The sequence below is a fragment of the Coptis chinensis genome, chromosome 3, assembly GCF_015680905.1.
Source record: "Coptis chinensis isolate HL-2020 chromosome 3, ASM1568090v1, whole genome shotgun sequence".
In the NCBI taxonomy this organism is placed as follows: Eukaryota; Viridiplantae; Streptophyta; class Magnoliopsida; order Ranunculales; family Ranunculaceae; genus Coptis; species Coptis chinensis.
Window position 1 is genome coordinate 78,509,867 of NC_141458.1, and position 19,984 is coordinate 78,529,850.

Genomic DNA, 19,984 nt, shown 5'->3' on the forward strand with positions numbered 1-19,984 from the left:
CTCCAGTGGACGGGGAGTAACGATCGATTTAAATTAAAGAGGGACGTCACTCCAAGTGACGTCCGAGTTTAAAATATATTTTTTTTACACTCTTCCATTGGAGGGTATAGAGTGTGGATACTTATAAGCTATACAATAATATACAATTAGAGGTGTAAAATCCTAATGGCACCTACGTGGAGCCTAGGTGGAGGTGTAATTTTACACCTCCCATTGGAGATGCCCTTAGAATATTAGTTCATTACCAAATCCTACTCATGGAGGTACTATACTCTTGTAATGCTGACACAGTATGCATTCCTTCAGATCAATTATAAATCAAGATATCTACAGGTCGAAGGGTTGATTTGCCTAAGAAAGTCGGCAGGAGCCTCTTTCTACACATGTATACCTACTCATCAAATGAGCGAGACAAAACATCTCTCACGTGGTCATGCTTGTATTTGAGCACAAAAGTCATTGCATTTGTGTTGTATGATCCCTAAAGGCGTTAATAATACATTTCTTCTTGAACACATGACACCAGTCTCCATTTGTATACAAAGAGATTGTGATGTGATACGAAGGATAACACAATACTTAACTGGTGGCATGCATGCATTGTCCAAGACTATCCATAGAATATCATGCAAGTAAGGAGAAAGTCTTTGGCATGCTCAGACCTCAAGCAATCGATCAACAACTTTCAAACGAGTTGACAACTCAATTCCCTTTCAATTCAAAACCTGAGATAACCTTGCCATGGTAAGTTTATGCTAATATATGCTGTGGTTATAATAGGCGACAACGTTGAAGCTTAAGTACTGAGATCAAAATCTGGAAGACAAAGTGGATGTAGTTCAAAACTGACAATATCAAACACAACACTATAGGGTTAAGGTATCGTTGCGCAGCTTCTCGACCAGAATATGATTTGAACGAAGCTCTTCAATCGGTTTGGACTCGTGAAGCTATATATGCAAAACTGATGAGATTTGTCGCAAGTAAATGTCGAGACCACTACCACAACATAATGGAAGTGTTGACAGTGGTGATGATCACTAATTCCAGGGCCACCAAAGACTCTGATGATTTGAACAATTGAGCAAATGGTATGATAAAAAATGTTACTTGCTTCTATGTTTTTTGTTTTTTGTTTTTTTTGTTTTTTTTGTTTTTTTGTTTGTTTTTTGTTTTTTTAAAGATAAGTTACTTGCTGCTTCTATGCTCGAAATATCCTGGTGGATAAGTATGGAGGGACTTGAATAGCGTATGTCGTCGGTGGAGTATCGCTATATTCTCCGGTATCATCTTATGATTCCTTCGTACTCAGTTGGTGGTCTATGCTCTATTTGCAAAAAGAGTAGATTGGATGCTTTCGGGGATCATGCATCACATTGTCGACATTTCCCAGGTTTCAAATATCGACATGATCATAGTTAGAGACATTTTATGTGATGCATTTTGGAGGGCTGGAGTACAAGTGAAGAAGGAGGCTCCTGTCAATTTTCTCATTGATCCGAATGAAGGTCAATTGAAGCTTCGTCCTGCGGATGTATTGATCTACAGTTGGTCTTAGGGGAAGCATCCGTGTGTTGATGTAACTAGAGCATCTCTGTTGGTAGGGCTCGGGAATGGAGTCTTTGAGGTGGGAGAAACAGCTAATAGTGCAACAGAAAGGAAGATTGAGAAACACGAGGATGCTTGTAGGGCTAACCAACATTGTTTTATTCCATTTAGTTTTGACACTTTCGGTTTTTTGGCACAACAGTTTGTTGAGCTCCTTAAGAGGTTATAGAAAGTTATGGACAATAACATAATGACATATGGTTCTAACGAGTTTGTATTTAGGAGGATAGGATTTGCCATTTAGAAAGGACTTACAGCGCAACTTGTTGCATGTCTATCTTAATCATTTGTAAAACTCGTTATCATTATCAATAAAATTCCCACTTGAAAAAAAAATGAATAGTTAGATCATTTTTGAGGAATAGAAGTAGATATATTCATTTTTTACATCCTTTCAAATCCCCATCCAAGCCGTCACCACTATACCTTCGTTAATTACAACATTAATACAAACCAATTCTTCAAAATAAAAATAAGATAGAGGAAATGAATCCAAAAGGTAAAGAGAGTGAGAGTGAGAATGAGAGTGATAGAAAGTATAATTAGAGGTGATAGGATGTGGGAGACTTGGAAAAAGAGAGAGAAGTTTGTAGAGAGAAGAAGTTATTATTTGAGAAAGGTGATGGGCCGGGGAGAGTGGCAGTCGGCAGGTGAATGTGAAAGGGGTAGAAAGTTTATTGTTTAGGGTATATTTTTGTTTTAGCTTAAGTTATAACCATTGGACCTTTGAGATCTAAGGGCTAGGAATAGAAGATTTATTATACTTTAACATAAAGTTGGTTCGGTTTGGGTTTTATAAGTTTGAGCTTTTGAAAATTGAGAAATGAACCGACCAGGTCGGGTTATAGGTTTTTCTGACCGAACCAAACCATTAGTAATTGAAAACCAATCGGTTTTGGGTCGGATCGGGTCAAGTCGGTTGATTTGGTCAGTTTTTTGCACACCCCTACCTTCAGCTAAGTGACGGCCTTGCTTTCTGAATAATATGTAAAGTTGTCGGTATCTGCTCAATGTCACCAATCAAAGCCTTCGTCTGAGTACTAGGCCTAGAGCTCTAATTGACATTCGGATGCACATCATGCAGGACATGCACAAAAATGAGTGGGCCTAATGGATCACCCAGTTGGGTTCTTGCTACTGACCATATGTGATCATGCCCTAAGTGTAGTCTCATAGGGTAGTAGAAGAAGGCAACTGATAAGGAGAGAACATTCTCTCCTACAATTAGTGCGCACTTTGCTTATAACCGTCTAAAAAGACAGCTTCATACCCGAGTGGGATTTAAAACTAAAAAAGCTATGACAAGGCAAACCCAACATAATAGAGTGGGGCAAACCCAAAAAATCTAGAGGGGAAAAACTTATGTTCCCGCCGTAAGTTCTCTCTTTTAGTTTTGGCAACTGACCCAAATCATTCGAAGAGATTTATGGGGATGGAAATTACAATTATTGATGAAGCTAAGGATGGTGTTGCTGAAAATTAAACAATATACATGGGTCTCAAATGGTTGAAATAGATGATGATGGAGATTATGAAGATGAAGCGGTGCCAGTAGTTCTTTGAATTGATTTGGAAATCCAGTAGTTAAGTGGATCAGAATTGGCAACGGACAACACTCATCTTTTCATTTTCTTTTCCATTTCCCACGCTCTATTTATTACTGGCACTTGGTAATCTCTATGGTCCCTATTACCCTATACCCCACTATCATAATTCACCATCAACTTCCAGATATATTCTCAAATTGTAAGTAAGAGGTATACTCAATGGTTACTCTTCATCCCATTGTCACCCCTTTCTTTCTTCATACAATGGCTTCGAAACTAAAGTTGAGATTATGAAGATGAAGCAGTGATAGTATTTTTTTTTCGAATTTTTTTCATCTCTAATCATATAAAAAGGGTGAGATTTTTGACCGACGGGAGAACTTAAATCATATTCATCAGCTTGTGGAGGGAGTAGAGACGAGAGAGAAGACTTTGTATTTTATTTTCTATTTTTTATTACTGTAGTCTGTACTCTGTAGATGGCCTTGTCAGACTTTTTACGTTTTCTGAGCAACATGGATTCTTGAGATGATACTCATCTCTATTTCGTCGGTTGGTAAAAGTTGCGCTCTAATTCAAGGAGAGAATGATCTCTCCTTATCGGGACTTGTAGAAGAATTCCACCCATGGAGCAATAGATAAGCACGGAAAACAAACCTCTCTCAACATAGTTGCTCGATCAATAGGTTAAAAGCAGTGACGTGCCCCTAAAAGTTTTGTCCAAGAGTTTGAAGTCAACAAGCAACGAGAAGCCCACACTTTTTCCATTACAATGAGAACTCAAAAATAGTACTAGGATTGTTGCCTTTTTGTAATTAAAAATGATTAATAACGACCAAAGATTGAAAATTGAAAATTGAATTACTTGAAATTGACTGTCATTTTATGTCAATATTCACCATCTAAACTATTAAACTACGTTTTGCAAGAAAACAAGGCGGCTATAAGATGAATTACTAAATTGTAATTGGGTACGTTTACACTTTGTGCAATGGGTTTACAATGAACTGATAAGGGTAAAATGATTTACTGAAGTTATCCTACCTATATTAATACTCGTTCAGTTAAGATACTCATTAGTGAGCCACATCAACATTTTTTTAAAAAAAAATCTCTACTTGAAAAATAAATACTTTCTTTCTTACAAATATGACCCTGGATTTGGTCTATTTTGTAATTTAATATAAGTCTTTTCTGTCTTTTTATGTGTTCTGGGAAAAAATAACAAAGACACGCCCTTTCAATTGTACACAGGGGTTAATTGAGTAATTAAAACCGAAAAAAAAACCAAAACAAAACCCCAAGTCCCCAACCTTTCGTCACCTCTCACGAAAAACAACAACAACAACCATTAATCTTTTATCTTCTTTTCAATGAAATCAGTTTCGATTACAATGAAAAGCCAACTTCTTCTTAAATCTAAACCTCTTTTCTTTTGTTGTCATTAGAGTTTGGAATGACGATTCTGTCTATTGTTGGGTATTTGCAGAAAGAAGGTGAGAAATATTTCTTTTGAGTATAAGTAAGTAAGAATAACAAAGTGGTCAGATTAATTGGAATATTTTAACTTAAAATGAAAATGGGTATGTATTCTTATTACTCAAATTGGACACCTAAAATTGTTGTTACGCCACAGTTTATGATATGCTTCTATTTTCTCAGCATGTTATAGTTCTACACAGATAGTGGTGAGACTTCAAGTACCTTCAATGGATGACCTAATGATGTCCCATTTTTTTTTTTTGCTAAGGGGTGATTTTGTATTAAAAATAAAAATGATGTCCCATGGCTATTAAGGTACTTGGTGCATATATTCATAACTTAATTCAGTTTCTTCAACAAGAGACAATAATAAGTGATCTATTGTATTTGGTATAAAGCTATTTTTGAACTCGAGCTCGAAAGTGTGAATTGGTTTATATTAACGTAGCATTGCTATCCCCGTGCTTTAATTCAATTATGTGGGTTTTGTAGAGGTACATTTTAGTCACGAACTTACAATCTCGGAGAATAGGGTTTGTATAAGATGTTTGACTGAACTCAGGTCGGTGTTCTGAGCTGCCTACATATCCAGTTCTCTGATGAACTGGAATCAAGTCAGACGTAGTTCATCTTGAGTAATTGAGTTGGAGATAAAGAGAATGTGAGCATCCCCCTGAGAATGGAGAAGACACCTCCTTTTATAGGCGTATATCCCCTTTTTGTGCTATCTTGATGATTGCTTTTACTCCTTCCGTTACGAAGTAATGATCTATCATTAATGATGCTGTTGCCTAGCTTGCAGCGGTTACGTTTCCTAGGTTATTTGGACGACTTGACCTTAGGTCGTATACACGATTTGCTTGTAGTCTGGACACATGGTTTGCCACGAGTGGTTGAGAGTGGAGGGTACTGACATAGCCCCCCATTCTTTATATCACTGTTTGTAGAATAGTGGTGTAAAGAAATATAATAAAAAAGACCGTGTGCCTTACTTGGTTGAAAATGGAAATTGCTGCAAATTGAATTTTTTGTGTTTGTAGGCTGGATGTTGTTTGTTGCTTAGAGCTTTGTTGGGAGTTGATCTGGTAGGTCCTACGTCATAGTACGTAGATCGTAGCTCGTAGTGCGTAGATCATAAATCATATGTCATAGCTCGTAGTTCGTAGATTGGATTTGACTGATAATTAGCCTTTGAGTGGTAATTACAGTTGAATCAAGCTTAACCCTATCAGAGGCCTTAAGTTGATTTGTGGTCATTTTGGGGGTACCGTGGATTGGATTTGACTAATAATTAGCCTTTGAGTGATAATTACAGTTGAATCAAGTTTAACCCTGGCGTTGGTGTTAAGTTGATTTGTACGCTTTTTGTTGATAATTAGCCTTTTGGGGGCGTCACTATGGTTATTTCCCGTTGAGCGTACTTGATTGCGATCTGACATCGTAGTGCGTGGTTTGAACTTGATCCTTAGCAGGGCGTCAAGCTGATTGGTTGATAGCTAGCCTTTTGGGGGCGCTATTGTTGTCGTAGATGCCATTTGAGTTGGCTGATTAGTAAGCCTTTTGGGGGCATTACTATGATCGTAGATGTCAATTTGGTTGGCTGATAGTAAGCCTTTTGGGGCATTACTATGATTGATAGTTAGCCTTGAGCTGGCGTGCTTATAGCTAGCCCCCAGTTCGTAGTAGAAGCAGCCCTTTGTGGGTGTTAATGTTGTTTAACACCAGTGTTGGAGCTTGGTTGACATGTTTAGATGGCAATAACTTGCCCTAGTTCGGAGATGGCTATGGTTAGCCCCCAGCTTGATTGGCTTGCAATAAACTGCAAGGGAGTGAGCTTTCATTTTGCAATTCGAGCGACTCACTAGTTTATAGTATATGCGAACTGTCGAGGAAGGAACTGCGTGCTTTGAATTGTTATATCTGATTCGGGAACATTTGGATGCTTCTCGGTTTGGAATTGTTGATTCCTTGATTAGTCAAAGTATTGCTTCCCCTTGATTTGTTATTTCAATTGATGATGGATATGCTGACAATTTTTTGTGTGTGGTATAACTCCATGGCGAGCGAGCTTTTTTAGATTGATTGACATCATTAACGTGAGCTTTACGGTGTGGTCAGTTTGGGACGACTTGGAATATTGATGTTCGTTCAAGCTCCAGTGAACTGATGACAACCTGTGTACAAGCTGAATTGATAGTGATTGTGTTTGAGTTGAACTGATAGTTGGAAATTGGTTGCTTCTTCCAGGTTGTAGACCTGCTCTGACCTGACTTGAGGATGACTTGATTTAAGGACGACCTGACCTGAGGAAGACCTGATCAGAGGATGGGCTGATCTGAGGACAACCTGAGTTGAGGATGACCTGAGTTGAGGACGACCTGATCAGAGGATGAGCTGATATGAGGATGAGCTGAGTTGAGGATGACCTGAGCTGAGGATGACCTGATAAGAAGATGAGCTGATTTGAGGATGACCTGGCTGAGTGATGCAGGAGGATCTGAGTCAGAGGATGCTGAGTTGTCATATTGCACATTGATGGTACTAAAGTATCATGAGTTGGCAGATCAGCGCCAAGATGACAAGTAATTGTGATATTTAGCTAATTGGAGTAAGTTTGGATGCGTTTTGGTATTTTGGCCATAACTTTGGTTACAGTTGTCAGAATCACGCGTGCGACCCCAATTTAGAAAGATCTTGGCGGCGCGCACGCTGTCACAATTTACGTTTCGTGGTGGCCATTTTCGAGGTCAAAATCAATTGTTTTCTCTTGTAAATTCACCTTTTTCTATTTTTGTCTGACCTGAACTGATCTGATGGACGACCTGGCTGAGGATGACCTAGAGGAGGACGACCTAGAGGAGGATGACCTAGCTGAGGATGATGTGGAGGAGGACGACCTGGCTGATATAGCTCTGTGATGAGTTGTGCTGGTGTGCACTTCTACTCATTGATATAGGTCCATAGATTAACATGCTCTAAAATTTCTGTTTGAGATTGGTTGAACCAACACCTTAGTTGACCTGGTAAGGGACGACCTATAAGCTGGATTCCTAGATCTGTATTGTCACCGATTTGCGGAACGTGTGACATGGTGGTAGTTGCAGCCCACGGGTTGGTACTGGATTGACTGCAAGTGATCTATAAGTATGAAGTATATCTTGCAACATAAAAGTGTGCACAGATTATCCGAACTGATCTAAAGATTAAAGATTAGTATAAATGAAGGATAGTTGAATGTAGACTTATCTCTTAGAACGCTGACTTTTCGCTTGCTGCCATTGATAGTTGAATAGAAGAATGCTAAATGTTCTTCCTTGGTGGTTTTACCAAGTTTCGTGGGCTTGAGAAAATGGTGTGAATGCTTTTTCTCAAGAAAACGAACCGGCAAACGGCGCCAATGTAGAGGTATATTTTAGTCACGACCTTACAATCTCGGAGAATAGGGTTTGTATAAGATGTTTGACTAAACTTAGGTCGGTGTTCTGAGCTGCCTACATATCCAGTTCTCTGATGAACTAGAATCAAGTCAGACGTAGTTCATCTTGAGTGATTGAGTTGGAGATGGAGAGAATGTGAGCCTCCCCCTGAGAATGGAGAAGACGTCTCCTTTTATAGGCGTAGATCCCCCTTTTGCGCTGTCTTGATGATGGCTTTTACTCCTTCCGTTACGAAGTAATGATCTGTCATTAATGATGCTGTTGACTAGCTTGCAGCGGTTACGTTTCCTAGGCCGTTTGGATGACCTAACCTTAGGTCGTATGCACGACCTGCTTGTAGTCTGGACACGTGGTCTGCCACGAGTGGTTGAGAGTGGAGGGTACTGATAGGTTCCTTTATTCTTTAGTTTTCTGTGTGTTATAGAGGCATAGAGCAAAAAAACATGGCTTAGTGGTTGGTGCCCACTTTCTAATTGCATTCTTATAGTATAGTTCAATTCTTTTTATTTTTTAGTTTTGTATATTGGTGTAGCCCTACAATCTATTCATTTAAGTTTAGCTGTGAAGGTAAAAAATAGTTAGTTGTAAGAGCATTCCCAATGCAAGCAACAACTTGTTACCTCCACATAGTCCACATAGGACTATTTCCCCTCATAGTTACCTTCTTGGATGGTGAGAAGCTATTTAGGGGTTGCCTAATGCAAATGTGACTTTAAAATTCGGATGGAATGTTTTATTCCGTATGAATGTAAAAAATGAAAAATATCGAAAAAAAACAAGCCGGACGGAATGAAACATCCCGTCTGGAAGAAAAAAAAAAAAAGAAAAAAGTCGTGTTGCGGTACGGAATGAAACATCTCGTAAAAAAAAAAGAAAAAAAATCTAGAAAACTCGTGAGTCGGAATAAAAATTTTCGTCCGAATATCACAAATCTGTAACTATCTCAATAGCAAGTGCTGCCCTCATTGTAACTTAGTAAAAAACTACCCTCATTGTCACCCTTGCATTGAGCCATTGTTTTTGGCTTATAAGGGTGACAAGTTGCTATTTCCCCTCAAAGCTGCTTGCATTGGGAATGCTCTAAGTAGTAAATGAAAAGTAGAAGTGTAGTGGTGAATAAAGTGTTAATGGGCTATGGCAGCTATGTATGTCAAAGGTAGTTTGTTACATGTGTGTGTGGCTCTGTTTTTGAATGCACACTAAGTTGAACCTCACTTTCCTATGGTTACAATTGTCACTCATGATATGGAACTTACCATTTTGAATTGCATGCATAGATACCTCTCAAGCTCATTACAATGTTATCAGCTATCGGTTGCATTTTGTCTAATTATTGTCTAATAAAATTCCTTGGATTTTTAGGCTTACTAGACCATGCAAAAGAATGTTTGATATTCAAATTACATATGCAATCGTGTAACTTGAAGGTTCATTCAACAGTGAAGCTTGTTTATTTTGTTGCTTGAAGGTTCATTCATTAGTTCGCACTATGTTTTTCAATATTTTATTCATCCATGCATACTGCCAATGGTAAAAGCTGGGCTAAGTATCATTCTCTATTTTAATATAGTTAATGCCATATTAATGAACTAAACTGTATGCATATATTGTTGAACATTAATAAAATTTTAATTTATCTGTTTAATTTAACTATGAAAGGAAATGATTTATGTTATATGATCTTAAATTCTTTGCGATTTTTGTGTTTGAGGTTTTGATGGCTTGGATTAGTTGTAATATGTACAATTTAGATTTTAACTTGGTTTTGGATAATTGATATACCTTTTGTATATGTTCTCCTTTTTATTGCATTATCACTTCGTCGTATCAAGTGTTGTTTTATTAAGGTATTTATTTTGGAATAATTCGTTGTTTTTATATCGTTTCCATTTCAAGCCAAAATGTGTAAAGTGAGCATTGAAAAGATTTTAGTAACAGATGATTTAGCAGTAGGTTAAAGAGACAACTTGAAGCCGAATGATGATCACTCCAAGAAATCAATCAAAGGTAGTAAGTTCTGCACTTTTTTGGCTGTGTGTAATATTGTATTTTGCTTTTAGTTGGATTTGGTATTATGTCTCCCCAACTTTTTTCAGTACTTTTATAAAATATGCCTGGGATCCCGCCTCTTGCCCCTCAATCACTCCACAACAAATAAGTGGGTTGTGAAGATAATATGAAAGGGATGCATTTGCTTAGCTTATGTATATGACAAATAGTATTAGGAGTAACATTCTTGAGGATATTAGTCGTGCAGTTCATATCAATACTATTATAAGTCAAGTGATAGATATCTAAGTTGTAGTATATCAATTGGTGGAACTAACTTAACACGTCATTAGACACACACACTATTTTAACATAGTGGCTTCTGAAGGCGGGTTTATTAACCAGTAAATAATTCTTTTTTGCTTCTATTTGAAACATCTTATATTTTATGGGGGTCTTCCACATATATATAGTTTAATAAGTTTAGCACTGACCTAAAACTACATGTATTATTAGATATTTTAGGCCTGACTTTTTTGAGAGGCCAAACTATGGTTGTTGCAGGTGTTCAGCTTATGCTGCGCTTAGCAATAAGTGCGCACAAAGGTAGCAGAAAGTAGTTCAAGAAGAAAGATTGGACAAAGAGCAGAAGAAATTGTTGGAATCTCTTTGTTATATTTCAATCTACTTGTGTATGAGCAAAGTGGAGGAGGAGGCTAGAACTTTGTGAGTTCTCTCCACTTTAGTGTTTTGAAGATAATCCTACATTGGTTACCCACCACTAACTTAGTAAGTATATGAGGACTTCCTCTACCATAAGGGCTTGCCCTTAGGGTACAAAGGCTTTTGTGTTAGGAGGGATGACTCACACAAAGCCACATGCGCGCCCGCACCGAACCGAGTCGCGTCGTGACGTGTCGGGCTTGGGCTTTCTGTGTGTGTGTTTGGTTAGTGGCTTGGCCAATTGCTTAAACTGTTTTTGTTTCCAGTAGCAAGTTTCAGATGTAAAACAGAACTCGCACATCATAACCTTAGCTACTACTTCTTCTTCTCTTCTTACTGTTAGCCGCCAGAGAGAGTTATATTGCCATTCTAGATAGTAGTCTATTCTAGTGCAAGTTAGACTGCTGTAACCATTGTATTCTGTGAGGAGAAGACGCCACTGTTAGTTGCCTTTTTGCACCATTGAAAGGGGCAAAATCTTTCCTTAAGGACAGTGTCATACACGCCTTAGTTATTTACTGTTCCTGCTGTTCTCGACTCTTTGTTATTTTCTTATTCCGGTTACTAACAGAAACCACCAAAGGAAATACTATTGCAATCAGACGACAACACAGAGAAAGATGAACCGGTGTAGTCTGACAATATGTCTAGAGAAAGAGAATCTGGAGCTCTCATCCATGATCCAATAATTAAAGAATAAAGCTATTTCTAGGGCTGTCCTTTCTTTTCGCCCTTGAGGGTACAATATTGCACGGATCATAGGTAGTAAGAACGTGATTATATATTTCACTTGGAAGTAAGTTACATGTTGTTGATAGAACTTGAGGAACTATCTACTACGTATGATTATATGAAAGGGCCAATTTCAGTTATGCTCTGACATTGTTAGCCAGGTTCAAGTTTAACTTGCTGCAGGTGAAAATTTTAGTATACAGTCTCAGACTACTATTAGTGTATGAGGGGCGTCGGTAAGGCATATCCTTTTTAGGAACAAAAATGTTGATGATTGCATGGAACTCAAATCAACATTCAGGTTGATTTTAGCAATAAAATCTATTTACCACCACGACGATGTTAGGAATTAGGATGTCATTAGGTAAGCTGAACGATCTAGCTTGACAAAGCGATGATCATAATACTCACTTGCCTTTCACTTCAACTCAAAAAGTCTACTACAAGGTAACATTGTTAGTTTTTTAGTATGTCGTGAGGATTAGAGTATGATATCATCTGTGGATTTAGTACGATACAACTGAAATGTAATAACTCATTTCAGGCGTAATCAGGTTTGAAAGTGCATTTGTATTACTATAGTCTTAGCACTACTGTTGTAGTCTACTGACAATGGTCTTTTGAACGTCACAATGTTTAGATCACATTTTTCCTCTACTAAGGTGGTATTTCTTGATCACATTTACTACTTTACAAGTATTTGAGGCTACTTCAGATGTTCAGCAAACTAGAATGGAGGGGATGACTAACATGCAATCTATATTCTTTAGAAGCCCAATGCAGATAGTGCATACTAGTATCCCACGTTGGAATTTAGAACCTTGTATTTGTGCCCCAAATTAACAGGAACAGTCATTGGACATATACAAAAGCCAAATAAAATTTAAAAACTATTTCAAAATAATGCCCAAAATGAGAAGACCCAACCATGCATACAATACATTAACAGTCTTAACATTAACAAGCCCGACCATAGGATAGGCAGAATGGCTAGTTAGTACATTAACAATATAAGAAACAACAACCAATTCAAGGTATATGATAACTGTAAAATGAATAGTTTACCTACGAAATGAACGATGAATTCAAAACGTAAGTAAACTAAAACTAATCTTTTACTATCTCAATTATCAAAGCTTCTACTCTCAATGCGAATTGCACTAAGTGGAGTAGGAAGTTCGTTCCACTCCTAGTTCCCTAGCATGGATTGTTTTCTAAGTCTAAGAAATCAGTCTTAAGTCAATGAGAGCTTTACGAAGGGAATTATACTAACGATGCAATATGAAATTGATTATTTGAATTTAAACTACTTAATGCTATGGAAATATGATTGTTTGAATCTAGATAAAGAAATTAGAGGGAATTGAATCCACCTCGACTCCAACTTAATAACCTAGCGTAGAATGTTGTATCTCAATTCTCACGTTCTCTTCATGAGAATTTCGAAGTTCTAATCCCTAGTGTTCATGGCATTCCTACCGGATACTAACTAGCATGTGAGGTCGCCCACCCATTCTCATGGCTTAAACACGACCTTCTAGAGTGGAATAGATTCTACAACCAATTCTATACTAAACAACTAAGTCTTCATCAAGGCTTCATCAACCCCTAATGGAGGTTTTAGCCTTGAGTCATCAAAACATCATTTCCCATATTATTATAACTAAACATACTATCAAGATTCGAAATTTACTTAATTTAAACAATAATGAAATCTAATTTAATGACTAAAATGAAATAAGGATAGGAATTGAAATTAGATCTAGAATTGGAAATGACAAAATCGAAATTGATAAAGAATACTACTTTATTTATCTAATCAAATTGAAGAGCAAGATTCAAAGGTTTAATCTAATACAATAATTTAAATGGAACTAAACTTAATTAAAACAATTAAATCTAGATCTAGAAGCTATTCTAATGGCAACTTTCTATATAAGCTATCTACCCTAATTCTCTACTAAATAATCTACCATTAACAATGAGCTTCCTAACCTAACTGCCATTAACAATGAGTCCAGCTTTTGTTTTTATACATCCAGATCCAAAAATCGTGCATGGGCTTGGAGCCATGTTTTGGGGCCAGAGAATCGTGCCCAAAACCCAATTCTTTTCAAATCCAAAAGGCCTCTTCAATTTAGATTCGGCTTCAACAGACTTTTTTCGTCCACTTCTGCTCCTCTGATTGGGTCAAGGCTTGGACCATTGAAAAGCTCTTTCCGAGCCGGTCGTTTTGACATAAGGTAGGCCCAATTCGGAGGTCCGAGTCCAAAGATATGGCATTCGAAGTTCTCACGACTTTTTGCTCCTTTATCTCGCTAAAGTGGCACATTTCTCACACATAATGGACTTTGAAGCCCGAAATGCATAAAAACACGTAATCAAGATTAACTCTTACTTATTATTCACATAATTGGTCTAACAAGATGATTATTAAGGGGTTAAAACTACAGTTTTTGGGCTCTTATCAAACCCCCCCAAACAAAGATTTTTGCTTGTCCTCAAGCAAAGATGAGAAATTAGAATAAGTGACAAAAATGGAGTTCTAACTACTCTCGTTTACTGAGTCGCGATTGCATTGACCATATGCAACAAGGTCTTAAACCACTAGGAATTCCCTAGTGGACGAAGTTATACCTCGTGAGAGTTTTCCAAGTGAAGGTACTCACAAACTTCATCTATACTACAACGACTAAGAAAATAAAACTATTGTTTCCTTATTCATGCTCAACTATCTATACATCTCTAGCAATTGAATAAGAATAACCAAGTCAGAAATCTAAGTTAATATATGCATAATAATCTATCATCTACAATAAACATATACACAATGAGTAGACTTATAAAATGTTTAGCAGGTTTGTTTTCGAGAACTTCGAATAAGCGTCCTTAAGTAGGTTCTCACAATAATAGTCAAGAAACAACACTTTGCTTTTTCCACTCAAGTTTCGCTACTCCGGTGTTAACAAATGGGCACACTTTACCTTACAATCTCAATGATGACACAGTGAAGTTCGGAGTCGATCAAACACATCCGCCACTTACTATCACACTAACCTATTCCTAATTGAGCTAGAGGTCTTTATTAGGTGTTTACGGGGATTAGGAGATGGTTTAAGAAGGAAGGAAATGGATATTCAAAAGGACAAGTCTGAGATAATAGAGTCTTCATATTATGTAACTAGAGAAAACCTTGTTATTTACTTTTGCTTCTACACTTTGTTTCCATCCTTAGCCATATATTTTTTTTCTTTTCTTTGGCTTTTGACTCCCTTTTATTCTATTTTTGGAGTTTTTATTTTATTTCTATTTTTATTTTTTTTCTTTGGATGGAAACTTATTTTCTTTATTTTCCAAGCACTAACTAATTTTTGTTTACCACAGGTTTTTTCTCTTCTTTTTTTCATCATTCTATTCTCGGACTTATTCTAAATTGGGTAGGTTGATTTTTTTTTTTTTATTTTTTGTTTTGTTTTGTAGCGGGGTAAAGGAATTGTGGTTTATGGAAGGGCTAATGAAAGGCTCGATTAAGGCTGACTAGCGGAAAATAATTCATAGGTTTGAATTTCTGGCTATATCGATCCAAAAGAGGGCCTAAATTCTCGCTTAGGATATGGTTTAGTGATCAAGCAAGTGGACGTGTGAATTCTCTATCCGATTTTACTTCTCCCCTTGTGTCATTTCTCAAATGTTTCACTCATATAAGGCTTTAGGCTATATTCTCACAGGATTTGTAGAATAAGTACTCTAGCCTAGATTTCAGAAACTTATCGCTAACAATCATAGATACTCATGTAATATATTTATAGATAGATGTAAAGATTATTACCTATATATTAACCTAAGTTTCTAACAATTATTCTCGACGCTAAACTCATTGAGACTTCTAGATTGTTAAGAGCATGGAGAAAGAAACAATACCAATATTCCTAAGTGTATAAGCATAACTTATTTATTTATATTTTTGAATTTTTGAAATTTTAACTAGAAAAACAAATGCATATTATACATATTTATATCCTAGCAGATGTCTTAATTACACGTGTTTCTATGCCCCCAAACAAGAAGCATGCTTTGTCCTCAAAGCATTTAAATAAAGAGGGTAGGAAAAATACCATTGAAGCGGCGTGAAATTCGAAACATCCGCAAAACAAGGTTAGAACGCACTAATATAGGAAATAAAACCGACGAACTCTATAAGAGTTCCACCCATTATGGGGTGTAATTAAATTGCTTGGGGACATAAGCGGACACTCAACGTAAACTAAAACTTACCTCCACTTCATTTGTTATTAGGTCATCTTCGTCATCCTCCACTTCTATAAGAAAGGAGGCTCCTTCGCGATCTGCCATGCTATGATAATTTGCCGGGCTTCACGCCATTTATCATCTATGGTTGCTAACCTATTAAGTGCCACTTGGTCCGATGGGGTGTAGGGTGCAACCTGGTGAGGTTGTATCCGCCACCCTTGCCAAGTCATTGCACGGAAAGATCGAATAAGACTATTGGTGGGTCGCGACGCGTGTCTACCCTAATCCAATCCGCGGAAACGTGTACAAAAAACAGGAAAGAAACATAGTATAATATTGAAATTAGAACGGGGCATAAGAAGGTACTTATGCCTCATGGTATAGGCTCGTGCTAAACTAGACATCAAAGTTCGGGAAGGTCATAGAACCGGGCCCCGTGGCTAAAGCAAGGAAAACGTTGCAAAGTGGCGCCATTCACGTAAGAAAACGCCATTCCCTAAAATGTTTAGCATAATCCAAAACATAACAGTTCCTATGTTCATGGGGGGCTACCAAGGGCAACGCGTTATAGTCCCCTTGGTCCTCAACGGAAAATGCCGCCCCATAAGCCTCGTGCAAAGACTCATAAGTGTAGACATGCATATTATCGACCCAATAGCACCATGGGTCTTGTATCTCGGGCATAGCAAGTCCAAGAACAAATGCTAGCAAGAACCGGTAATTTCCATTGGTTCATCGTCAATGTTGATGGAGAATACTTGTTCTCCATCCGGTCTCTCAAAGAAAATGCGGTTATTATAAAAATAAGATGCAAGTCTTTGGAGAATAAAGTTCACCCGGTCTTACCATAAGAGGTTCCTACCAACGATGTGATCACCTCGCGAAACCAAGCACCGTAAGTAGTGCTTTGGAACAAATCTTCGAAAAGACTGCGTTCGGTATCAATGTTGGAGATGTCATCTCAAAATTACGCTTTGGAATAGCTGCGAATGATCCGGATACTACGCGAAAAAAAAACTGGAAAATTTCGGTCCACGGAAGTCAGTATGCTGAAGCCGCTAACTAGTATGAAGTCGCTTCGTTGTATTTTGGAATTCCGGTGTTGAGCGAAGTCGCTGACTGACTTGGCTGGGCCTCTCGAGCAAAATTTTTGTCATCGAAGTGTAGGCGGCCGCTTCCCGGCATGGGTGGCGCCATCTCGAAGTTGCAGATTTGCAAAAATAGAGATCTAAACGCGGGGAATCGCGGGTGTGAAGGGTGAGTGATGGAGTTTGGTGTAGTGTGAGTTGTGAGGATAGATTGTATCAAGTTTATATAGGTTTAAAGTTGCTAAAATGGATCGGAAAGTTGCCAAAACTAATTCGGCAGGTTCGGAAATCCTAAAATTTCCAAACCCGAAAACGGAAACAACTCATTTTCTTGATTCTAATTCAAACCCAGTATCTTTTAGGTTGATTTTATGATTGAATGTACCTATTTAATCTAGATTTCCTCCTACAATGATTCTCAATCCTAGATATGCCTAAACGGCCATCATTTCACCTTACTCCGCAATAAATTCTAACACTATGGTTATATATAAAAATAAAGCTTGAATTGATAAAACCACCCCCAAACAAGTTGGGAAGGTGGGATCAATATGAAACAACCACACATACTGAAAATAACCCCTTATATTAAAATTTCATTCGAGTACCTTTCACTACAAAATTCAAAATACTTAAAAATAAAAGTTACATTACAATAAAACAACAAAAATAAATAAAACAACAACCACTATCAAACCTCGGACTCTCTAAACACCTCGCCATCGGTGGCGAGAGGGCACACTCTCTAGTGGTGGCTCCCTGGGCTCCCGGGTCCAGCAAATCGATCCTTCGTCCGACGACGCCATGCCTTGTAGTGTGTCCTCGTAAGCGAGTATGTATGAGGTGGGAAGCGCAAGCATATCCACTCTAAACCGGCGCTGGGCTTCCATCTCACCGTTCCCATCTCTCATCCCTCTCCGGGTGCGGATCTCGAAGTTGTGATGAATAGTCGCTGTCGAGTCCGGAGGTCTGCGACAGATAGTGTTTAGTGAACGCGATGCCCCTATGAAGCATAGCCATGCGCTCGCGATCGAACAACACCTCTCGAAGGCATCCAGATAAAAGCAAGTCACGCCCTCCTCATCCTCCTCCGAATCATCCTCATCCTCCTCCTCTATCTCATCCTCGTTCCCTATCCGCTGGCAATATCCAGCGTTGTTGGACACACTCCTTATAGATACGCCGGGTTACAGTGCGGTGGTAATGTAAATCCTATCGACGGAGTCGCTTTCATCTTCAAAGATGATCTTGGTAATTAACACAGAAGAGGTGCCAAAGACTTTTCGACCCCCTAATCATGCTCAAAGAAAAACTCCAAGATACAGACATCATCACTTACGCCTCGAGTACCCATAAGATGTGGAGGCAGGCGCACCGATGTCACCGACCTTGTCCTTCCCTAGGACATTCCGACTAATCCACCGAGCCAGAGCCACCGGTTGGTCCCGAGGGATGCCCGGCGCATTAACAATGGGAGTTTGTATTGTAGCTCCATTGATGATCCACGCCCATCAAAGGCTCTACCCTCACAAACCGGGGCTCTGTAAAGTGGCATTCAGATGGATTCTAGGCGAATGCCTAGAATCTCACCAACAACGATCCCATAGTCAACTCCTTCCTCTTCTTCCTTACCAACACAAAATCCTACTCCCTCCAACTCCCCGGTGTTGTAGAACCGTCGGACCAAGTCTTCGTGGGTAGAAGGCTTCGGTCGAGTACCATAAACTACTCCAGCCCCTACTAGCCATTTTCGTCACCGTAAAAACGGCACGAAGTGGTCGGCGATGAAAACTTGCTCCGTATAATTCGGGCGTTGTTGAGCCATCTAGTGTTTGGAATGGAGTGGGGGTTTAAATATGATGTGGTGGTGGTGGTTTAACTTGACCGACTGAAAGAACAAAGTGGTGGTGGGTGAGTGGTGGTGGCAGCACACAAAATTTGTAAATTTCGGTGGTTTTAATTATTTAAATCGGTGGGGGTTGTGGTGGTTTGGTTTTAGAGAAGATTTGGGGTTAGGATTTGATTTTGGGCGTGGGTTTATTGTATTTTCTTTTTAATTTTTATTTTGTTTAGGTTTGGAGCTTTGTTAATGGCGGAATGGAGGAAAAACGATGAACTGTTCGTGGAGGTAAGGGCGCGAGCGCGCTATCCGTGGGCGCGGGTTGGGCCCAAGCCCAAAATCGAAATTTTTGATTTTTTTCGATTTTTTTTTTCGCGAACTTCAAATCAAAATTGCCGCTTCGTTACCGGTCCGATTTTTGTGAATGAGATATGGAAATGATCAGGAGAGAATTTCCTATCCAATGATCTATAAAACACTCTATTCCGACTTCAGATGACATACGAGATAGTGGAAAATGCCTCGGCGCGTGTATGGCGTAAGTTATCTTAACGAATGAACTCTAAATTAATAGATTATGTCAATCCGAATCGTAATACAATAAAACGGCCTAAGCAACTCTAATGGGACATAAAACATTTTAGTACGGAACATTTAACACCCCACCCCCAAACAAATTTTTACAACGAAGCTTAGAAAATTTGTTTTTAGCAGTGGGTCTTTCAAAGTCAGATTCCCGAGACTTCCTAGATTACTATGTTTATTTTTATTTTTTATTTATTTATTTATTTATTATTATTATTATTATTATTATATATATATATATATATTTTTTTGAATAGAAGGAAACACAATAAGCAATAAAGACATAATTCACACCATAGAGAAACATGACTCAAAAATCCGAGAAAAACATGCAAGAGTGGAAAACGTGAACTATGTGAACCGTGGACTTAGGATTCGGTACTTACAGCCACACTCCATAGGGAGGGCCCGGTTACCTTAATGGTGCACTCACCATTATATTAAAGTGAAAGGAAGTGCACCAAACACAGAAATTGAGTCGTTTATAGTCGATAATTCGAGACTTTATCTAAAATATATGTATGAACATGCAGTTGATCATATATCAACAACCGAAATAGTTGTGGATCATTCCATAAATAAATATCACAGAAAACATATCCAAACACAATCAAGCACCAAGATTTCCTACGACGCGACCTAGTGGAATGAAAACGAAGTCGGATAACCCTATCAGGTAACCTATCATGCACCTTCTTTTTT